The 18,053-nt window shown below is 52.6% G+C and overlaps 9 non-coding genes across 9 annotated transcripts; 3 read left to right on the top strand and 6 right to left on the bottom strand.

Moving 5' to 3' along the window:
• Nucleotides 1-1,752: 1,752 nt before the first annotated feature.
• TRNAW-CCA (transfer RNA tryptophan (anticodon CCA)) lies at nt 1,753-1,824 on the bottom strand. Its single transcript has one exon. It is a non-coding gene; the product is annotated as a tRNA-Trp (tRNA).
• Nucleotides 1,825-3,854: 2,030 nt separating this feature from the next.
• On the top strand, nt 3,855-3,925 carry TRNAG-GCC (transfer RNA glycine (anticodon GCC)). Its single transcript has one exon. It is a non-coding gene; the product is annotated as a tRNA-Gly (tRNA).
• A 4,404-nt stretch (nt 3,926-8,329) lies between these two features.
• Nucleotides 8,330-8,400, top strand: TRNAG-GCC (transfer RNA glycine (anticodon GCC)). Its single transcript has one exon. It is a non-coding gene; the product is annotated as a tRNA-Gly (tRNA).
• Nucleotides 8,401-10,715: 2,315 nt separating this feature from the next.
• On the bottom strand, nt 10,716-10,787 carry TRNAW-CCA (transfer RNA tryptophan (anticodon CCA)). Its single transcript has one exon. It is a non-coding gene; the product is annotated as a tRNA-Trp (tRNA).
• A 253-nt stretch (nt 10,788-11,040) lies between these two features.
• TRNAN-GUU (transfer RNA asparagine (anticodon GUU)) lies at nt 11,041-11,114 on the bottom strand. The gene has a single exon. It is a non-coding gene; the product is annotated as a tRNA-Asn (tRNA).
• A 1,706-nt stretch (nt 11,115-12,820) lies between these two features.
• TRNAG-GCC (transfer RNA glycine (anticodon GCC)) lies at nt 12,821-12,891 on the top strand. Its single transcript has one exon. It is a non-coding gene; the product is annotated as a tRNA-Gly (tRNA).
• Nucleotides 12,892-13,287: 396 nt separating this feature from the next.
• Nucleotides 13,288-13,361, bottom strand: TRNAN-GUU (transfer RNA asparagine (anticodon GUU)). The gene has a single exon. It is a non-coding gene; the product is annotated as a tRNA-Asn (tRNA).
• Nucleotides 13,362-17,422: 4,061 nt separating this feature from the next.
• Nucleotides 17,423-17,494, bottom strand: TRNAW-CCA (transfer RNA tryptophan (anticodon CCA)). The gene has a single exon. It is a non-coding gene; the product is annotated as a tRNA-Trp (tRNA).
• Nucleotides 17,495-17,747: 253 nt separating this feature from the next.
• On the bottom strand, nt 17,748-17,821 carry TRNAN-GUU (transfer RNA asparagine (anticodon GUU)). The gene has a single exon. It is a non-coding gene; the product is annotated as a tRNA-Asn (tRNA).
• Nucleotides 17,822-18,053: the final 232 nt, after the last annotated feature.

The raw sequence follows: 18,053 nt of genomic DNA, 5'->3' as shown, positions 1-18,053 counted from the left end.
CTTAGACTCCATTGTGACATGTCTTACTTCTCTTAGAAGAAGGTTCTGAGTTGCCAGGCAGCTTATCTTCTGCCGGGCACACTTTCCTTTGCAGGCTTTCAGGTTGTGAATCCAGCACTGCTTAGGTGTCCATGTCAGACATGAGCAGCTCATTGAGCCCCACTGTGTGTTTTTTGTGGAGATACAACTCTCAGACTAGAGGGAGCAGGCGGGAAGTGGGTGAGACTCACACAGGGTGGGTGGGGCAGTTAAAGGATGTTATCTAATAGTGTAATCGAGGAGTTGGGTTTTTTGTGCACTACACTTTAACCAGCGATTCTTTCTAAAAGGAAATCCCAGGGCAGTACCCGCAATGAGTGGCATCCCCACACCCGAGGTTGCATTGTGGTAGCTGTTCCCTGAGCCCCTCGCCCCTGTCCCCATGTCGCCCTTTCTCCTCGTGTAACTCACCTCAGGTTCGGTGGCTCTGATACTTGCTGCTTCTGCGCGATCATCCCCATGATCTGGGCCTTTGTACGAAATGTCATGTAAGATGACTTTATTCAGCACGGCGTTTGTCATTTGCTTGGTTGTCCTGTCACTGTTGGATGTTTTCTTGCGCAGACTACTGTCTAATGGTGGGAAGGCCACGAGACACGTGACTTTTCTCTTTCCTTGTTAGCATAGTTTCCTGCCACTGTCTTGTTGTGCTGCCTGCCTGTGAGACACGTGTCTTGCCCATCTCAGCTCCACTGTGGCATGTTAGATATGTCTTTGAGCAGAGTCCCGGTCCCAGAGCTGCTGCCTTCTCTGCACTCTGGCTTGTAAGACTGCAGGCAAAGGCCCTCCCTGGCCCCTCAGCCAGATAGATACATTTACCTGCAGGGCTCAGCTTTGGTGAAAGATATTGGCGAGAGAGAGGAAAGGGGACGGCCCGTGGTGCACCCCCTATTTTGCATAGAACCACAGCCTCCTGGGAGGGCAGAGACATGAGGGTTCTCAGGGAAAGCCCTCCCAGGAGTGTTGAAGGGCAGGACGTGAAACACAGCAATCCCGGAATGGCCTGGTCTAAGATGCCTGTGCAATAGGCCTGGCCCTAGGCTTCCGGGGCTCTTCCTCGGCAGAGGCCCCAGTGGTATGAGCCCGACCAGGGCTGTGCCCGACCAGGGCTGTAGGGCGCGTTGGGAGCTCGTTAGGGACGCGAAAGAGGGCGCAGGGCGCAGAACTCTGCCCGTTTCTCCCCAGGATTTTGGGGAGGACAGGGAATCTGGCCAGGTCAGTGACTAGGCTTTCCCAGAAGGAAAGTCCAGTGACAGTGGCATGTTGTGAAACACAAGATTGCTGGTGGTCTGGAGGGTGCTTTCTGTCAGCCACTTCTCCCGGGAGCAGCCAGAGAGCAGGCTGATGTCGTGCTCTGTCAAGCACAACACTGGCCCCAAACCACTGTCCTTAGCAAAAGCAGAAACATTCATAGTTTCAGTCTCCTGCATCTGATTCCTGCCATCAGCATGTGAACGTTTGGCAGTCCAAGGCTTGCCATGCAAACTTTGTTCATAGGTGTCCCATGCGAATGCATGGGCCTCATCACTACTGTCTACGGCAGGGCTCTCTGCTCAGCCTATGTAAGTGAAGCATTGGTGGTTCAGTGGTAGAATTCTCGCCTGCCATGCAGGAGGCCCGGGTTCGATTCCCGGCCAATGCAAAGCGCCCTTCTTTTGGCTTTGCTTTAGAAGTCAGAGATATAGACTTGGTGGGGAAGAAAATGTCAAAGAGTGACCCCGACGTGATTTGAACACGCAACCTTCTGATCTGGAGTCAGACGCGCTACCGTTGCGCCACGAGGTCCCTGTGCATGCAGTTCTCAGCCCCGGATCAAGAAATGCTTCTGTGCCTTTTATTGGCCCTCAGTACGCCTGTGGTTAAAGTAGAAGGCTTGGTGGCCCGTTTCCAGTCCTATTGGTGGAAATGACTAGAGGTGAAGAGATGAGAGAAGATAGAAATGTTGAGATAGAGCATGTCACGCAGGCAAAGCGAGAGCTCTAAGAGCAAAGCCAGACAGCTGTGTTTTAATTCAGGACTTGATGTAGGCAAAAGCATACGTCCCTGGGTGGGCTTGAACCACCAACCTTTCGATTAACAGCCGAACGCGCTAACCGATTGCGCCACAGAGACCAACCACCGCAGTGAGCGTGTTGGGACTCAATATATGTTTTTACCTTTGTGCTCCTGCCTGCAGCTCTAAGGTCCTGGCATAAGACAGGTAGGCTTAGACTCCATTGTGACATGTCTTACTTCTCTTAGAAGAAGGTTCTGAGTTGCCAGGCAGCTTATCTTCTGCTGGGCACACTTTCCTTTGCAGGCTTTCAGGTTGTGAATCCAGCACTGCTTAGGTGTCCATGTCAGACATGAGCAGCTCATTGAGCCCCACTGTGTGTTTTTTGTGGAGATACAACTCTCAGACTAGAGGGAGCAGGCGGGAAGTGGGTGAGACTCACACAGGGTGGGTGGGGCAGTTAAAGGATGTTATCTAATAGTGTAATCGAGGAGTTGGGTTTTTTGTGCACTACACTTTAACCAGCGATTCTTTCTAAAAGGAAATCCCAGGGCAGTACCCGCAATGAGTGGCATCCCCACACCCGAGGTTGCATTGTGGTAGCTGTTCCCTGAGCCCCTAGCCCCTATCCCCATGTCGCCCTTTCTCCTCGTGTAACTCACCTCAGGTTCGGTGGCTCTGATACTTGCTGCTTCTGCGCGATCATCCCCATGATCTGGGCCTTTGTACGAAATGTCATGTAAGATGACTTTATTCAGCACGGCGTTTGTCATTTGCTTGGTTGTCCTGTCACTGTTGGATGTTTTCTTGCGCAGACTACTGTCTAATGGTGGGAAGGCCACGAGACACGTGACTTTTCTCTTTCCTTGTTAGCATAGTTTCCTGCCACTGTCTTGGTGTGCTGCCAGCCTGTGAGACACGTGTCTTGCCCATCTCAGCTCCACTGTGGCATGTTAGATATGTCTTTGAGCAGAGTCCCGGTCCCAGAGCTGCTGCCTTCTCTGCACTCTGGCTTGTAAGACTGCAGGCAAAGGCCCTCCCTGGCCCCTCAGCCAGATAGATACATTTACCTGCAGGGCTCAGCTTTGGTGAAAGATATTGGCGAGAGAGAGGAAAGGGGACGGCCCGTGGTGCACCCCCTATTTTGCATAGAACCACAGCCTCCTGGGAGGGGAGAGACATGAGGGTTCTCAGGGAAAGCCCTCCCAGGAGTGTTGAAGGGCAGGACGTGAAACACAGCAATCCCGGAATGGCCTGGTCTAAGATGCCTGTGCAATAGGCCTGGCCCTAGGCTTCCGGGGCTCTTCCTCGGCAGAGGCCCCAGTGGTATGAGCCCGACCAGGGCTGTGCCCGACCAGGGCTGTAGGGCGCATTGGGAGCGCGTTAGGGACGCGAAAGAGGGCGCAGGGCGCAGAACTCTGCCCGTTTCTCCCCAGGATTTTGGGGAGGACAGGGAATCTGGCCAGGTCAGTGACTAGGCTTTCCCAGAAGGAAAGTCCAGTGACAGTGGCATGTTGTGAAACACAAGATTGCTGGTGGTCTGGAGGGTGCTTTCTGTCAGCCACTTCTCCCGGGAGCAGCCAGAGAGCAGGCTGATGTCGTGCTCTGTCAAGCACAACACTGGCCCCAAACCACTGTCCTTAGCAAAAGCAGAAACATTCATAGTTTCAGTCTCCTGCATCTGATTCCTGCCATCAGCATGTGAACGTTTGGCAGTCCAAGGCTTGCCATGCAAACTTTGTTCATAGGTGTCCCATGCGAATGCATGGGCCTCATCACTACTGTCTACGGCAGGGCTCTCTGCTCAGCCTATGTAAGTGAAGCATTGGTGGTTCAGTGGTAGAATTCTCGCCTGCCACGCGGGAGGCCCGGGTTCGATTCCCGGCCAATGCAAAGCGCCCTTCTTTTGGCTTTGCTTTAGAAGTCAGAGATATAGACTTGGTGGGCAAAAAAATGTCAAAGAGTGACCCCGACGTGATTTGAACACGCAACCTTCTGATCTGGAGTCAGACGCGCTACCGTTTCGCCACGAGGTCCCTGTGCATGCAGTTCTCAGCCCCGGATCAAGAAATGCTTCTGTGCCTTTTATTGGCCCTCAGTACGCCTGTGGTTAAAGTAGAAGGCTTGGTGGCCCGTTTCCAGTCCTATTGGTGGAAATGACTAGAGGTGAAGAGATGAGAGAAGATAGAAATGTTGAGATAGAGCATGTAACGCAGGCAAAGCGAGAGCTCTAAGAGCAAAGCCAGACAGCTGTGTTTTAATTCAGGACTTGATGTAGGAAAAAGCATACGTCCCTGGGTGGGCTTGAACCACCAACCTTTCGGTTAACAGCTGAACGCGCTAACCGATTGCACCACAGAGACCAACCACCGCAGTGAGCGTGTTGGGACTCAATATATGTTTTTACCTTTGTGCTCCTGCCTGCAGCTCTAAGGTCCTGGCATAAGACAGGTAGGCTTAGACTCCATTGTGACATGTCTTACTTCTCTTAGAAGAAGGTTCTGAGTTGCCAGGCAGCTTATCTTCTGCTGGGCACACTTTCCTTTGCAGGCTTTCAGGTTGTGAATCCAGCACTGCTTAGGTGTCCATGTCAGACATGAGCAGCTCATTGAGCCCCACTGTGTGTTTTTTGTGGAGATACAACTCTCAGACTAGAGGGAGCAGGCGGGAAGTGGGTGAGACTCACACAGGGTGGGTGGGGCAGTTAAAGGATGTTATCTAATAGTGTAATCGAGGAGTTGGGTTTTTTGTGCACTACACTTTAACCAGCGATTCTTTCTAAAAGGAAATCCCAGGGCAGTACCCGCAATGAGTGGCATCCCCACACCCGAGGTTGCATTGTGGTAGCTGTTCCCTGAGCCCCTAGCCCCTGTCCCCATGTCGCCCTTTCTCCTCGTGTAACTCACCTCAGGTTCGGTGGCTCTGATACTTGCTGCTTCTGCGCGATCATCCCCATGATCTGGGCCTTTGTACGAAATGTCATGTAAGATGACTTTATTCAGCACGGCGTTTGTCATTTGCTTGGTTGTCCTGTCACTGTTGGATGTTTTCTTGCGCAGACTACTGTCTAATGGTGGGAAGGCCACGAGACACGTGACTTTTCTCTTTCCTTGTTAGCATAGTTTCCTGCCACTGTCTTGGTGTGCTGCCAGCCTGTGAGACACGTGTCTTGCCCATCTCAGCTCCACTGTGGCATGTTAGATATGTCTTTGAGCAGAGTCCCGGTCCCAGAGCTGCTGCCTTCTCTGCACTCTGGCTTGTAAGACTGCAGGCAAAGGCCCTCCCTGGCCCCTCAGCCAGATAGATACATTTACCTGCAGGGCTCAGCTTTGGTGAAAGATATTGGCGAGAGAGAGGAAAGGGGATGGCCCGTGGTGCACCCCCTATTTTGCATAGAACCACAGCCTCCTGGGAGGGGAAAGACATGAGGGTTCTCAGGGAAAGCCCTCCCAGGAGTGTTGAAGGGCAGGACGTGAAACACAGCAATCCCGGAATGGCCTGGTCTAAGATGCCTGTGCAATAGGCCTGGCCCTAGGCTTCCGGGGCTCTTCCTCGGCAGAGGCCCCAGTGGTATGAGCCCGACCAGGGCTGTAGGACGCATTGGGAGCGCTTTAGGGACGCGAAAGAGGGCGCAGGGCGCAGAACTCTGCCGGTTTCTCCCCAGGATTTTGGGGAGGACAGGGAATCTGGCCAGGTCAGTGACTAGGCTTTCCCAGAAGGAAAGTCCAGTGACAGTGGCATGTTGTGAAACACAAGATTGCTGGTGGTCTGGAGGGTGCTTTCTGTCAGCCACTTCTCCCGGGAGCAGCCAGAGAGCAGGCTGATGTCATGCTCTGTCAAGCACAAGACTGGCCCCAAACCACTGTCCTTAGCAAAAGCAGAAACATTCATAGTTTCAGTCTCCTGCATCTGATTCCTGCCATCAGCATGTGAACGTTTGGCAGTCCAAGGCTTGCCATGCAAACTTTGTTCATAGGTGTCCCATGCGAATGCATGGGCCTCATCACTACTGTCTACGGCAGGGCTCTCTGCTCAGCCTATGTAAGTGAAGCATTGGTGGTTCAGTGGTAGAATTCTCGCCTGCCACGCGGGAGGTCCGGGTTCGATTCCCGGCCAATGCAAAGCGCCCTTCTTTTGGCTTTGCTTTAGAAGTCAGAGATATAGACTTGGTGGGCAAAAAAATGTCAAAGAGTGACCCCGACGTGATTTGAACACGCAACCTTCTGATCTGGAGTCAGACGCGCTACCGTTGCGCCACGAGGGCCCTGTGCATGCAGTTCTCAGCCCCGGATCAAGAAATGCTTCTGTGCCTTTTATTGGCCCTCAGTACGCCTGTGGTTAAAGTAGAAGGCTTGGTGGCCCGTTTCCAGTCCTATTGGTGGAAATGACTAGAGGTGAAGAGATGAGAGAAGATAGAAATGTTGAGATAGAGCATGTCACGCAGGCAAAGCGAGAGCTCTAAGAGCAAAGCCAAACAGCTGTGTTTTAATTCAGGACTTGATGTAGGCAAAAGCATACGTCCCTGGGTGGGCTTGAACCACCAACATTTCGGTTAACAGCCGAACGCGCTAACCGATTGCGCCACAGAGACCAACCACCGCAGTGAGCGTGCTGGGACTCAATATATGTTTTTACCTTTGTGCTCCTGCCTGCAGCTCTAAGGTCCTGGCATAAGACAGGTAGGCTTAGACTCCATTGTGACATGTCTTACTTCTCTTAGAAGAAGGTTCTGAGTTGCCAGGCAGCTTATCTTCTGCCGGGCACACTTTCCTTTGCAGGCTTTCAGGTTGTGAATCCAGCACTGCTTAGGTGTCCATGTCAGACATGAGCAGCTCATTGAGCCCCACTGTGTGTTTTTTGTGGAGATACAACTCTCAGACTAGAGGGAGCAGGCGGGAAGTGGGTGAGACTCACACAGGGTGGGTGGGGCAGTTAAAGGATGTTATCTAATAGTGTAATCGAGGAGTTGGGTTTTTTGAGCACTACACTTTAACCAGCGATTCTTTCTAAAAGGAAATCCCAGGGCAGTACCCGCAATGAGTGGCATCCCCACACCCGAGGTTGCATTGTGGTAGCTGTTCCCTGAGCCCCTAGCCCCTGTCCCCATGTCGCCCTTTCTCCTCGTGTAACTCACCCCAGGTTCGGTGGCTCTGATACTTGCTGCTTCTGCTGCGCGATCATCCCCATGATCTGGGCCTTTGTACGAAATGTCATGTAAGATGACTTTATTCAGCACGGCGTTTGTCATTTGCTTGGTTGTCCTGTCACTGTTGGATGTTTTCTTGCGCAGACTACTGTCTAATGGTGGGAAGGCCACGAGACACGTGACTTTTCTCTTTCCTTGTTAGCATAGTTTCCTGCCACTGTCTTGGTGTGCTGCCAGCCTGTGAGACACGTGTCTTGCCCATCTCAGCTCCACTGTGGCATGTTAGATATGTCTTTGAGCAGAGTCCCGGTCCCAGAGCTGCTGCCTTCTCTGCACTCTGGCTTGTAAGACTGCAGGCAAAGGCCCTCCCTGGCCCCTCAGCCAGATAGATACATTTACCTGCAGGGCTCAGTTTTGGTGAAAGATATTGGCGAGAGAGAGGAAAGGGGACGGCCCGTGGTGCACCCCCTATTTTGCATAGAACCACAGCCTCCTGGGAGGGCAGAGACATTAGGGTTCTCAGGGAAAGCCCTCCCAGGAGTGTTGAAGGGCAGGACGTGAAACACAGCAATCCCGGAATGGCCTGGTCTAAGATGCCTGTGCAATAGGCCTGGCCCTAGGCTTCCGGGGCTCTTCCTCGGCAGAGGCCCCAGTGGTATGAGCCCGACCAGGGCTGTGCCCGACCAGGGCTGTAGGGCGCGTTGGGAGCGCGTTAGGGACGCGAAAGAGGGCGCAGGGCGCAGAACTCTGCCCGTTTCTCCCCAGGATTTTGGGGAGGACAGCGAATCTGGCCAGGTCAGTGACTAGGCTTTCCCAGAAGGAAAGTCCAGTGACAGTGGCATGTTGTGAAACACAAGATTGCTGGTGGTCTGGAGGGTGCTTTCTGTCAGCCACTTCTCCCGGGAGCAGCCAGAGAGCAGGCTGATGTTGTGCTCTGTCAAGCACAACACTGGCCCCAAACCACTGTCCTTAGCAAAAGCAGAAACATTCATAGTTTCAGTCTCCTGCATCTGATTCCTGCCATCAGCATGTGAACGTTTGGCAGTCCAAGGCTTGCCATGCAAACTTTGTTCATAGGTGTCCCATGCGAATGCATGGGCCTCATCACTACTGTCTACGGCAGGGCTCTCTGCTCAGCCTATGTAAGTGAAGCATTGGTGGTTCAGTGGTAGAATTCTCGCCTGCCATGCGGGAGGCCCGGGTTCGATTCCCGGCCAATGCAAAGCGCCCTTCTTTTGGCTTTGCTTTAGAAGTCAGAGATATAGACTTGGTGGGGAAAAAAATGTCAAAGAGTGACCCCGACGTGATTTGAACACGCAACCTTGTGATCTGGAGTCAGACGCGCTACCGTTGCGCCACGAGGTCCCTGTACATGCAGTTCTCAGCCCCGGATCAAGAAATGCTTCTGTGCCTTTTATTGGCCCTCAGTACGCCTGTGGTTAAAGTAGAAGGCTTGGTGGCCCGTTTCCAGTCCTATTGGTGGAAATGACTAGAGGTGAAGAGATGAGAGAAGATAGAAATGTTGAGATAGAGCATGTCACGCAGGCAAAGCGAGAGCTCTAAGAGCAAAGCCAGACAGCTGTGTTTTAATTCAGGACTTGATGTAGGCAAAAGCATGCGTCCCTGGGGGGGCTTGAACCACCAACCTTTCGGTTAACAGCCGAACGCGCAAACCGATTACGCCACAGAGACCAACCACCGCAGTGAGCGTGTTGGGACTCAATATATGTTTTTACCTTTGTGCTCCTGCCTGCAGCTCTAAGGTCCTGGCATAAGACAGGTAGGCTTAGACTCCATTGTGACATGTCTTACTTCTCTTAGAAGAAGGTTCTGAGTTGCCAGGCAGCTTATCTTCTGCCGGGCACACTTTCCTTTGCAGGCTTTCAGGTTGTGAATCCAGCACTGCTTAGGTGTCCATGTCAGACATGAGCAGCTCATTGAGCCCCACTGTGTGTTTTTTGTGGAGATACAACTCTCAGACTAGAGGGAGCAGGCGGGAAGTGGGTGAGACTCACACAGGGTGGGTGGGGCAGTTAAAGGATGTTATCTAATAGTGTAATCGAGGAGTTGGGTTTTTTGTGCACTACACTTTAACCAGCGATTCTTTCTAAAAGGAAATCCCAGGGCAGTACCCGCAATGAGTGGCATCCCCACACCCGAGGTTGCATTGTGGTAGCTGTTCCCTGAGCCCCTAGCCCCTGTCCCCATGTCGCCCTTTCTCCTCGTGTAACTCACCTCAGGTTCGGTGGCTCTGATACTTGCTGCTTCTGCGCGATCATCCCCATGATCTGGGCCTTTGTACGAAATGTCATGTAAGATGACTTTATTCAGCACAGCGTTTGTCAGTTGCTTGGTTGTCCTGTCACTGTTGGATGTTTTCTTGCGCAGACTACTGTCTAATGGTGGGAAGGCCACGAGACACGTGACTTTTCTCATTCCTTGTTAGCATAGTTTCCTGCCACTGTCTTGTTGTGCTGCCTGCCTGTGAGACACGTGTCTTGCCCATCTCAGCTCCACTGTGGCATGTTAGATATGTCTTTGAGCAGAGTCCCGGTCCCAGAGCTGCTGCCTTCTCTGCACTCTGGCTTGTAAGACTGCAGGCAAAGGCCCTCCCTGGCCCCTCAGCCAGATAGATACATTTACCTGCAGGGCTCAGCTTTGGTGAAAGATATTGGCGAGAGAGAGGAAAGGGGACGGCCCGTGGTGCACCCCCTATTTTGCATAGAACCACAGCCTCCTGGGAGGGCAGAGACATGAGGGTTCTCAGGGAAAGCCCTCCCAGGAGTGTTGAAGGGCAGGACGTGAAACACAGCAATCCCGGAATGGCCTGGTCTAAGATGCCTGTGCAATAGGCCTGGCCCTAGGCTTCCGGGGCTCTTCCTCGGCAGAGGCCCCAGTGGTATGAGCCCGACCAGGGCTGTGCCCGACCAGGGCTGTAGGGCGCGTTGGGAGCTCGTTAGGGACGCGAAAGAGGGCGCAGGGCGCAGAACTCTGCCCGTTTCTCCCCAGGATTTTGGGGAGGACAGGGAATCTGGCCAGGTCAGTGACTAGGCTTTCCCAGAAGGAAAGTCCAGTGACAGTGGCATGTTGTGAAACACAAGATTGCTGGTGGTCTGGAGGGTGCTTTCTGTCAGCCACTTCTCCCGGGAGCAGCCAGAGAGCAGGCTGATGTCGTGCTCTGTCAAGCACAACACTGGCCCCAAACCACTGTCCTTAGCAAAAGCAGAAACATTCATAGTTTCAGTCTCCTGCATCTGATTCCTGCCATCAGCATGTGAACGTTTGGCAGTCCAAGGCTTGCCATGCAAACTTTGTTCATAGGTGTCCCATGCGAATGCATGGGCCTCATCACTACTGTCTACGGCAGGGCTCTCTGCTCAGCCTATGTAAGTGAAGCATTGGTGGTTCAGTGGTAGAATTCTCGCCTGCCATGCAGGAGGCCTGGGTTCGATTCCCGGCCAATGCAAAGCGCCCTTCTTTTGGCTTTGCTTTAGAAGTCAGAGATATAGACTTGGTGGGGAAAAAAATGTCAAAGAGTGACCCCGACGTGATTTGAACACGCAACCTTCTGATCTGGAGTCAGACGCGCTACCGTTGCGCCACGAGGTCCCTGTGCATGCAGTTCTCAGCCCCGGATCAAGAAATGCTTCTGTGCCTTTTATTGGCCCTCAGTACGCCTGTGGTTAAAGTAGAAGGCTTGGTGGCCCGTTTCCAGTCCTATTGGTGGAAATGACTAGAGGTGAAGAGATGAGAGAAGATAGAAATGTTGAGATAGAGCATGTCACGCAGGCAAAGCGAGAGCTCTAAGAGCAAAGCCAGACAGCTGTGTTTTAATTCAGGACTTGATGTAGGCAAAAGCATACGTCCCTGGGTGGGCTTGAACCACCAACCTTTCGGTTAACAGCCGAACGCGCTAACCGATTGCGCCACAGAGACCAACCACTGCAGTGAGCGTGTTGGGACTCAATATATGTTTTTACCTTTGTGCTCCTGCCTGCAGCTCTAAGGTCCTGGCATAAGACAGGTAGGCTTAGACTCCATTGTGACATGTCTTACTTCTCTTAGAAGAAGGTTCTGAGTTGCCAGGCAGCTTATCTTCTGCCGAGCACACTTTCCTTTGCAGGCTTTCAGGTTGTGAATCCAGCACTGCTTAGGTGTCCATGTCAGACATGAGCAGCTCATTGAGCCCCACTGTGTGTTTTTTGTGGAGATACAACTCTCAGACTAGAGGGAGCAGGCGGGAAGTGGGTGAGACTCACACAGGGTGGGTGGGGCAGTTAAAGGATGTTATCTAATAGTGTAATCGAGGAGTTGGGTTTTTTGAGCACTACACTTTAACCAGCGATTCTTTCTAAAAGGAAATCCCAGGGCAGTACCCGCAATGAGTGGCATCCCCACACCCGAGGTTGCATTGTGGTAGCTGTTCCCTGAGCCCCTAGCCCCTGTCCCCATGTCGCCCTTTCTCCTCGTGTAACTCACCCCAGGTTCGGTGGCTCTGATACTTGCTGCTTCTGCTGCGCGATCATCCCCATGATCTGGGCCTTTGTACGAAATGTCATGTAAGATGACTTTATTCAGCACGGCGTTTGTCATTTGCTTGGTTGTCCTGTCACTGTTGGATGTTTTCTTGCGCAGACTACTGTCTAATGGTGGGAAGGCCACGAGACACGTGACTTTTCTCTTTCCTTGTTAGCATAGTTTCCTGCCACTGTCTTGGTGTGCTGCCAGCCTGTGAGACACGTGTCTTGCCCATCTCAGCTCCACTGTGGCATGTTAGATATGTCTTTGAGCAGAGTCCCGGTCCCAGAGCTGCTGCCTTCTCTGCACTCTGGCTTGTAAGACTGCAGGCAAAGGCCCTCCCTGGCCCCTCAGCCAGATAGATACATTTACCTGCAGGGCTCAGTTTTGGTGAAAGATATTGGCGAGAGAGAGGAAAGGGGACGGCCCGTGGTGCACCCCCTATTTTGCATAGAACCACAGCCTCCTGGGAGGGCAGAGACATTAGGGTTCTCAGGGAAAGCCCTCCCAGGAGTGTTGAAGGGCAGGACGTGAAACACAGCAATCCCGGAATGGCCTGGTCTAAGATGCCTGTGCAATAGGCCTGGCCCTAGGCTTCCGGGGCTCTTCCTCGGCAGAGGCCCCAGTGGTATGAGCCCGACCAGGGCTGTGCCCGACCAGGGCTGTAGGGCGCGTTGGGAGCGCGTTAGGGACGCGAAAGAGGGCGCAGGGCGCAGAACTCTGCCCGTTTCTCCCCAGGATTTTGGGGAGGACAGCGAATCTGGCCAGGTCAGTGACTAGGCTTTCCCAGAAGGAAAGTCCAGTGACAGTGGTATGTTGTGAAACACAAGATTGCTGGTGGTCTGGAGGGTGCTTTCTGTCAGCCACTTCACCCGGGAGCAGCCAGAGAGCAGGCTGATGTCGTGCTCTGTCAAGCACAACACTGGCCCCAAACCACTGTCCTTAGCAAAAGCAGAAACATTCATAGTTTCAGTCTCCTGCATCTGATTCCTGCCATCAGCATGTGAACGTTTGGCAGTCCAAGGCTTGCCATGCAAACTTTGTTCATAGGTGTCCCATGCGAATGCATGGGCCTCATCACTACTGTCTACGGCAGGGCTCTCTGCTCAGCCTATGTAAGTGAAGCATTGGTGGTTCAGTGGTAGAATGCTCGCCTGCCACGCGGGAGGCCCGGGTTCGATTCCCGGCCAATGCAAAGCGACTTTCTTTTGGCTTTGCTTTAGAAGTCAGAGATATAGACTTGGTGGGGAAAAAAATGTCAAAGAGTGACCCCGACGTGATTTGAACACGCAACCTTCTAATCTGGAGTCAGACGCGCTACCGTTTCGCCACGAGGTCCCTGTGCATGCAGTTCTCAGCCCCGGATCAAGAAATGCTTCTGTGCCTTTTATTGGCCCTCAGTACGCGTGTGGTTAAAGTAGAAGGCTTGGTGGCCCGTTTCCAGTCCTATTGGTGGAAATGACTAGAGGTGAAGAGATGAGAGAAGATAGAAATGTTGAGATAGAGCATGTCACGCAGGCAAAGCGAGAGCTCTAAGAGCAAAGCCAGACAGCTGTGTTTTAATTCAGGACTTTATGTAGGCAAAAGCATACGTCCCTGGGTGGGCTTGAACCACCAACCTTTCGGTTAACAGCCGAACGCGCTAACCAATTGCGCCACAGAGACCAACCACCACAGTGAGCGTGTTGGGACTCAATATATGTTTTTACCTTTGTGCTCCTGCCTGCAGCTCTAAGGTCCTGGCATAAGACAGGTAGGCTTAGACTCCATTGTGACATGTCTTACTTCTCTTAGAAGAAGGTTCTGAGTTGCCAGGCAGCTTATCTTCTGCTGGGCACACTTTCCTTTGCAGGCTTTCAGGTTGTGAATCCAGCACTGCTTAGGTGTCCATGTCAGACATGAGCAGCTCATTGAGCCCCACTGTGTGTTTTTTGTGGAGATACAACTCTCAGACTAGAGTGAGCAGGCGGGAAGTGGGTGAGACTCACACAGGGTGGGTGGGGCAGTTAAAGGATGTTATCTAATAGTGTAATCGAGGAGTTGGGTTTTTTGTGCACTACACTTTAACCAGCGATTCTTTCTAAAAGGAAATCCCAGGGCAGTACCCGCAATGAGTGGCATCCCCACACCCGAGGTTGCATTGTGGTAGCTGTTCCCTGAGCCCCTAGCCCCTGTCCCCATGTCGCCCTTTCTCCTCGTGTAACTCACCTCAGGTTCGGTGGCTCTGATACTTGCTGCTTCTGCTGCGCGATCATGCCCATGATCTGGGCCTTTGTACGAAATGTCATGTAAGATGACTTTATTCAGCACGGCGTTTGTCATTTGCTTGGTTGTCCTGTCACTGTTGGATGTTTTCTTGCGCAGACTACTGTCTAATGGTGGGAAGGCCACGAGACACGTGACTTTTCTCTTTCCTTGTTAGCATAGTTTCCTGCCACTGTCTTGGTGTGCTGCCAGCCTGTGAGACACGTGTCTTGCCCATCTCAGCTCCACTGTGGCATGTTAGATATGTCTTTGAGCAGAGTCCCGGTCCCAGAGCTGCTGCCTTCTCTGCACTCTGGCTTGTAAGACTGCAGGCAAAGGCCCTCCCTGGCCCCTCAGCCAGATAGATACATTTACCTGCAGGGCTCAGCTTTGGTGAAAGATATTGGCGAGAGAGAGGAAAGGGGACGGCCCGTGGTGCACCCCCTATTTTGCATAGAACCACAGCCTCCTGGGAGGGGAGAGACATGAGGGTTCTCAGGGAAAGCCCTCCCAGGAGTGTTGAAGGGCAGGACGTGAAACACAGCAATCCCGGAATGGCCTGGTCTAAGATGCCTGTGCAATAGGCCTGGCCCTAGGCTTCCGGGGCTCTTCCTCGGCAGAGGCCCCAGTGGTATGAGCCCGACCAGGGCTGTAGGGCGCATTGGGAGCGCGTTAGGGACGCGAAAGAGGGCGCAGGGCGCAGAACTCTGCCCGTTTCTCCCCAGGATTTTGGGGAGGACAGGGAATCTGGCCAGGTCAGTGACTAGGCTTTCCCAGAAGGAAAGTCCAGTGACAGTGGCATGTTGTGAAACACAAGATTGCTGGTGGTCTGGAGGGTGCTTTCTGTCAGCCACTTCTCCCGGGAGCAGCCAGAGAGCAGGCTGATGTCGTGCTCTGTCAAGCACAACACTGGCCCCAAACCACTGTCCTTAGCAAAAGCAGAAACATTCATAGTTTCAGTCTCCTGCATCTGATTCCTGCCATCAGCATGTGAACGTTTGGCAGTCCAAGGCTTGCCATGCAAACTTTGTTCATAGGTGTCCCATGCGAATGCATGGGCCTCATCACTACTGTCTACGGCAGGGCTCTCTGCTCAGCCTATGTAAGTGAAGCATTGGTGGTTCAGTGGTAGAATTCTCGCCTGCCACACGGGAGGCCCGGGTTCGATTCCCGGCCAATGCAAAGCGCCCTTCTTTTGGCTTTGCTTTAGAAGTCAGATATATAGACTTGGTGGGGAAAAAAATGTCAAAGAGTGACCCCGACGTGATTTGAACACGCAACCTTCTAATCTGGAGTCAGACGCGCTACCGTTTCGCCACGAGGTCCCTGTGCATGCAGTTCTCAGCCCCGGATCAAGAAATGCTTCTGTGCCTTTTATTGGCCCTCAGTACGCCTGTGGTTAAAGTAGAAGGCTTGGTGGCCAGTTTCCAGTCCTATTGGTGGAAATGACTAGAGGTGAAGAGATGAGAAAAGATAGAAATGTTGAGATAGAGCATGTCACGCAGGCAAAGCGAGAGCTCTAAGAGCAAAGCCAGACAGCTGTGTTTTAATTCAGGACTTGATGTAGGCAAAAGCATACGTCCCTGGGTGGGCTTGAACCACCAACCTTTCGGTTAACAGCTGAACGCGCTAACCGATTGCGCCACAGAGACCAACCACCGCAGTGAGCGTGTTGGGACTCAATATATGTTTTTATCTTTGTGCTCCTGCCTGCAGCTCTAAGGTCCTGGCATAAGACAGGTAGGCTTAGACTCCATTGTGACATGTCTTACTTCTCTTAGAAGAAGGTTCTGAGTTGCCAGGCAGCTTATCTTCTTGCTGGGCACACTTTCCTTTGCAGGCTTTCAGGTTGTGAATCCAGCACTGCTTAGGTGTCCATGTCAGACATGAGCAGCTCATTGAGCCCCACTGTATGTTTTTTGTGGAGATACAACTCTCAGACTAGAGGGAGCAGGCGGGAAGTGGGTGAGACTCACACAGGGTGGGTGGGGCAGTTAAAGGATGTTATCTAATAGTGTAATCGAGGAGTTGGGTTTTTTGTGCACTACACTTTAACCAGCGATTCTTTCTAAAAGGAAATCCCAGGGCAGTACCCGCAATGAGTGGCATCCCCACACCCGAGGTTGCATTGTGGTAGCTGTTCCCTGAGCCCCTAGCCCCTGTCCCCATGTCGCCCTTTCTCCTCGTGTAACTCACCTCAGGTTCGGTGGCTCTGATACTTGCTGCTTCTGCGCGATCATCCCCATGATCTGGGCCTTTGTACGAAATGTCATGTAAGATGACTTTATTCAGCACGGCGTTTGTCATTTGCTTGGTTGTCCTGTCACTGTTGGATGTTTTCTTGCGCAGACTACTGTCTAATGGTGGGAAGGCCACGAGACACGTGACTTTTCTCTTTCCTTGTTAGCATAGTTTCCTGCCACTGTCTTGGTGTGCTGCCAGCCTGTGAGACACGTGTCTTGCCCATCTCAGCTCCACTGTGGCATGTTAGATATGTCTTTGAGCAGAGTCCCGGTCCCAGAGCTGCTGCCTTCTCTGCACTCTGGCTTGTAAGACTGCAGGCAAAGGCCCTCCCTGGCCCCTCAGCCAGATAGATACATTTACCTGCAGGGCTCAGCTTTGGTGAAAGATATTGGCGAGAGAGAGGAAAGGGGACGGCCCGTGGTGCACCCCCTATTTTGCATAGAACCACAGCCTCCTGGGAGGGGAGAGACATGAGGGTTCTCAGGGAAAGCCCTCCCAGGAGTGTTGAAGGGCAGGACGTGAAACACAGCAATCCCGGAATGGCCTGGTCTAAGATGCCTGTGCAATAGGCCTGGCCCTAGGCTTCCGGGGCTCTTCCTCGGCAGAGGCCCCAGTGGTATGAGCCCGACCAGGGCTGTAGGGCGCATTGGGAGCGCGTTAGGGACGCGAAAGAGGGCGCAGGGCGCAGAACTCTGCCCGTTTCTCCCCAGGATTTTGGGGAGGACAGGGAATCTGGCCAGGTCAGTGACTAGGCTTTCCCAGAAGGAAAGTCCAGTGACAGTGGCATGTTGTGAAACACAAGATTGCTGGTGGTCTGGAGGGTGCTTTCTGTCAGCCACTTCTCCCGGGAGCAGCCAGAGAGCAGGCTGATGTCGTGCTCTGTCAAGCACAACACTGGCCCCAAACCACTGTCCTTAGCAAAAGCAGAAACATTCATAGTTTCAGTCTCCTGCATCTGATTCCTGCCATCAGCATGTGAACGTTTGGCAGTCCAAGGCTTGCCATGCAAACTTTGTTCATAGGTGTCCCATGCGAATGCATGGGCCTCATCACTACTGTCTACGGCAGGGCTCTCTGCTCAGCCTATGTAAGTGAAGCATTGGTGGTTCAGTGGTAGAATTCTCGCCTGCCACGCGGGAGGCCCGGGTTCGATTCCCGGCCTATGCAAAGCGCCCTTCTTTTGGCTTTGCTTTAGAAGTCAGAGATATAGACTTGGTGGGCAAAAAAATGTCAAAGAGTGACCCCGACGTGATTTGAACACGCAACCTTCTGATCTGGAGTCAGACGCGCTACCGTTGCGCCACGAGGTCCCTGTGCATGCAGTTCTCAGCCCCGGATCAAGAAATGCTTCTGTGCCTTTTATTGGCCCTCAGTACGCCTGTGGTTAAAGTAGAAGGCTTGGTGGCCCGTTTCCAGTCCTATTGGTGGAAATGACTAGAGGTGAAGAGATGAGAGAAGATAGAAATGTTGAGATAGAGCATGTCACGCAGGCAAAGCGAGAGCTCTAAGAGCAAAGCCAGACAGCTGTGTTTTAATTCAGGACTTGATGTAGGCAAAAGCATACGTCCCTGGGTGGGCTTGAACCACCAACCTTTCGGTTAACAGCCGAACGCGCTAACCGATTGCGCCACAGAGACCAACCACCGCAGTGAGCGTGTTGGGACTCAATATATGTTTTTACCTTTGTGCTCCTGCCTGCAGCTCTAAGGTCCTGGCATAAGACAGGTAGGCTTAGACTCCATTGTGACATGTCTTACTTCTCTTAGAAGAAGGTTCTGAGTTGCCAGGCAGCTTATCTTCTGCCGGGCACACTTTCCTTTGCAGGCTTTCAGGTTGTGAATCCAGCACTGCTTAGGTGTCCATGTCAGA

This window comes from Pleurodeles waltl, chromosome 4_1, assembly GCF_031143425.1.
Source record: "Pleurodeles waltl isolate 20211129_DDA chromosome 4_1, aPleWal1.hap1.20221129, whole genome shotgun sequence".
NCBI classification, from domain to species: Eukaryota; Metazoa; Chordata; class Amphibia; order Caudata; family Salamandridae; genus Pleurodeles; species Pleurodeles waltl.
The sequence above is the reverse complement of the archived record's forward strand: the minus strand, read 5'-3'. Positions and strand labels throughout refer to the sequence as shown.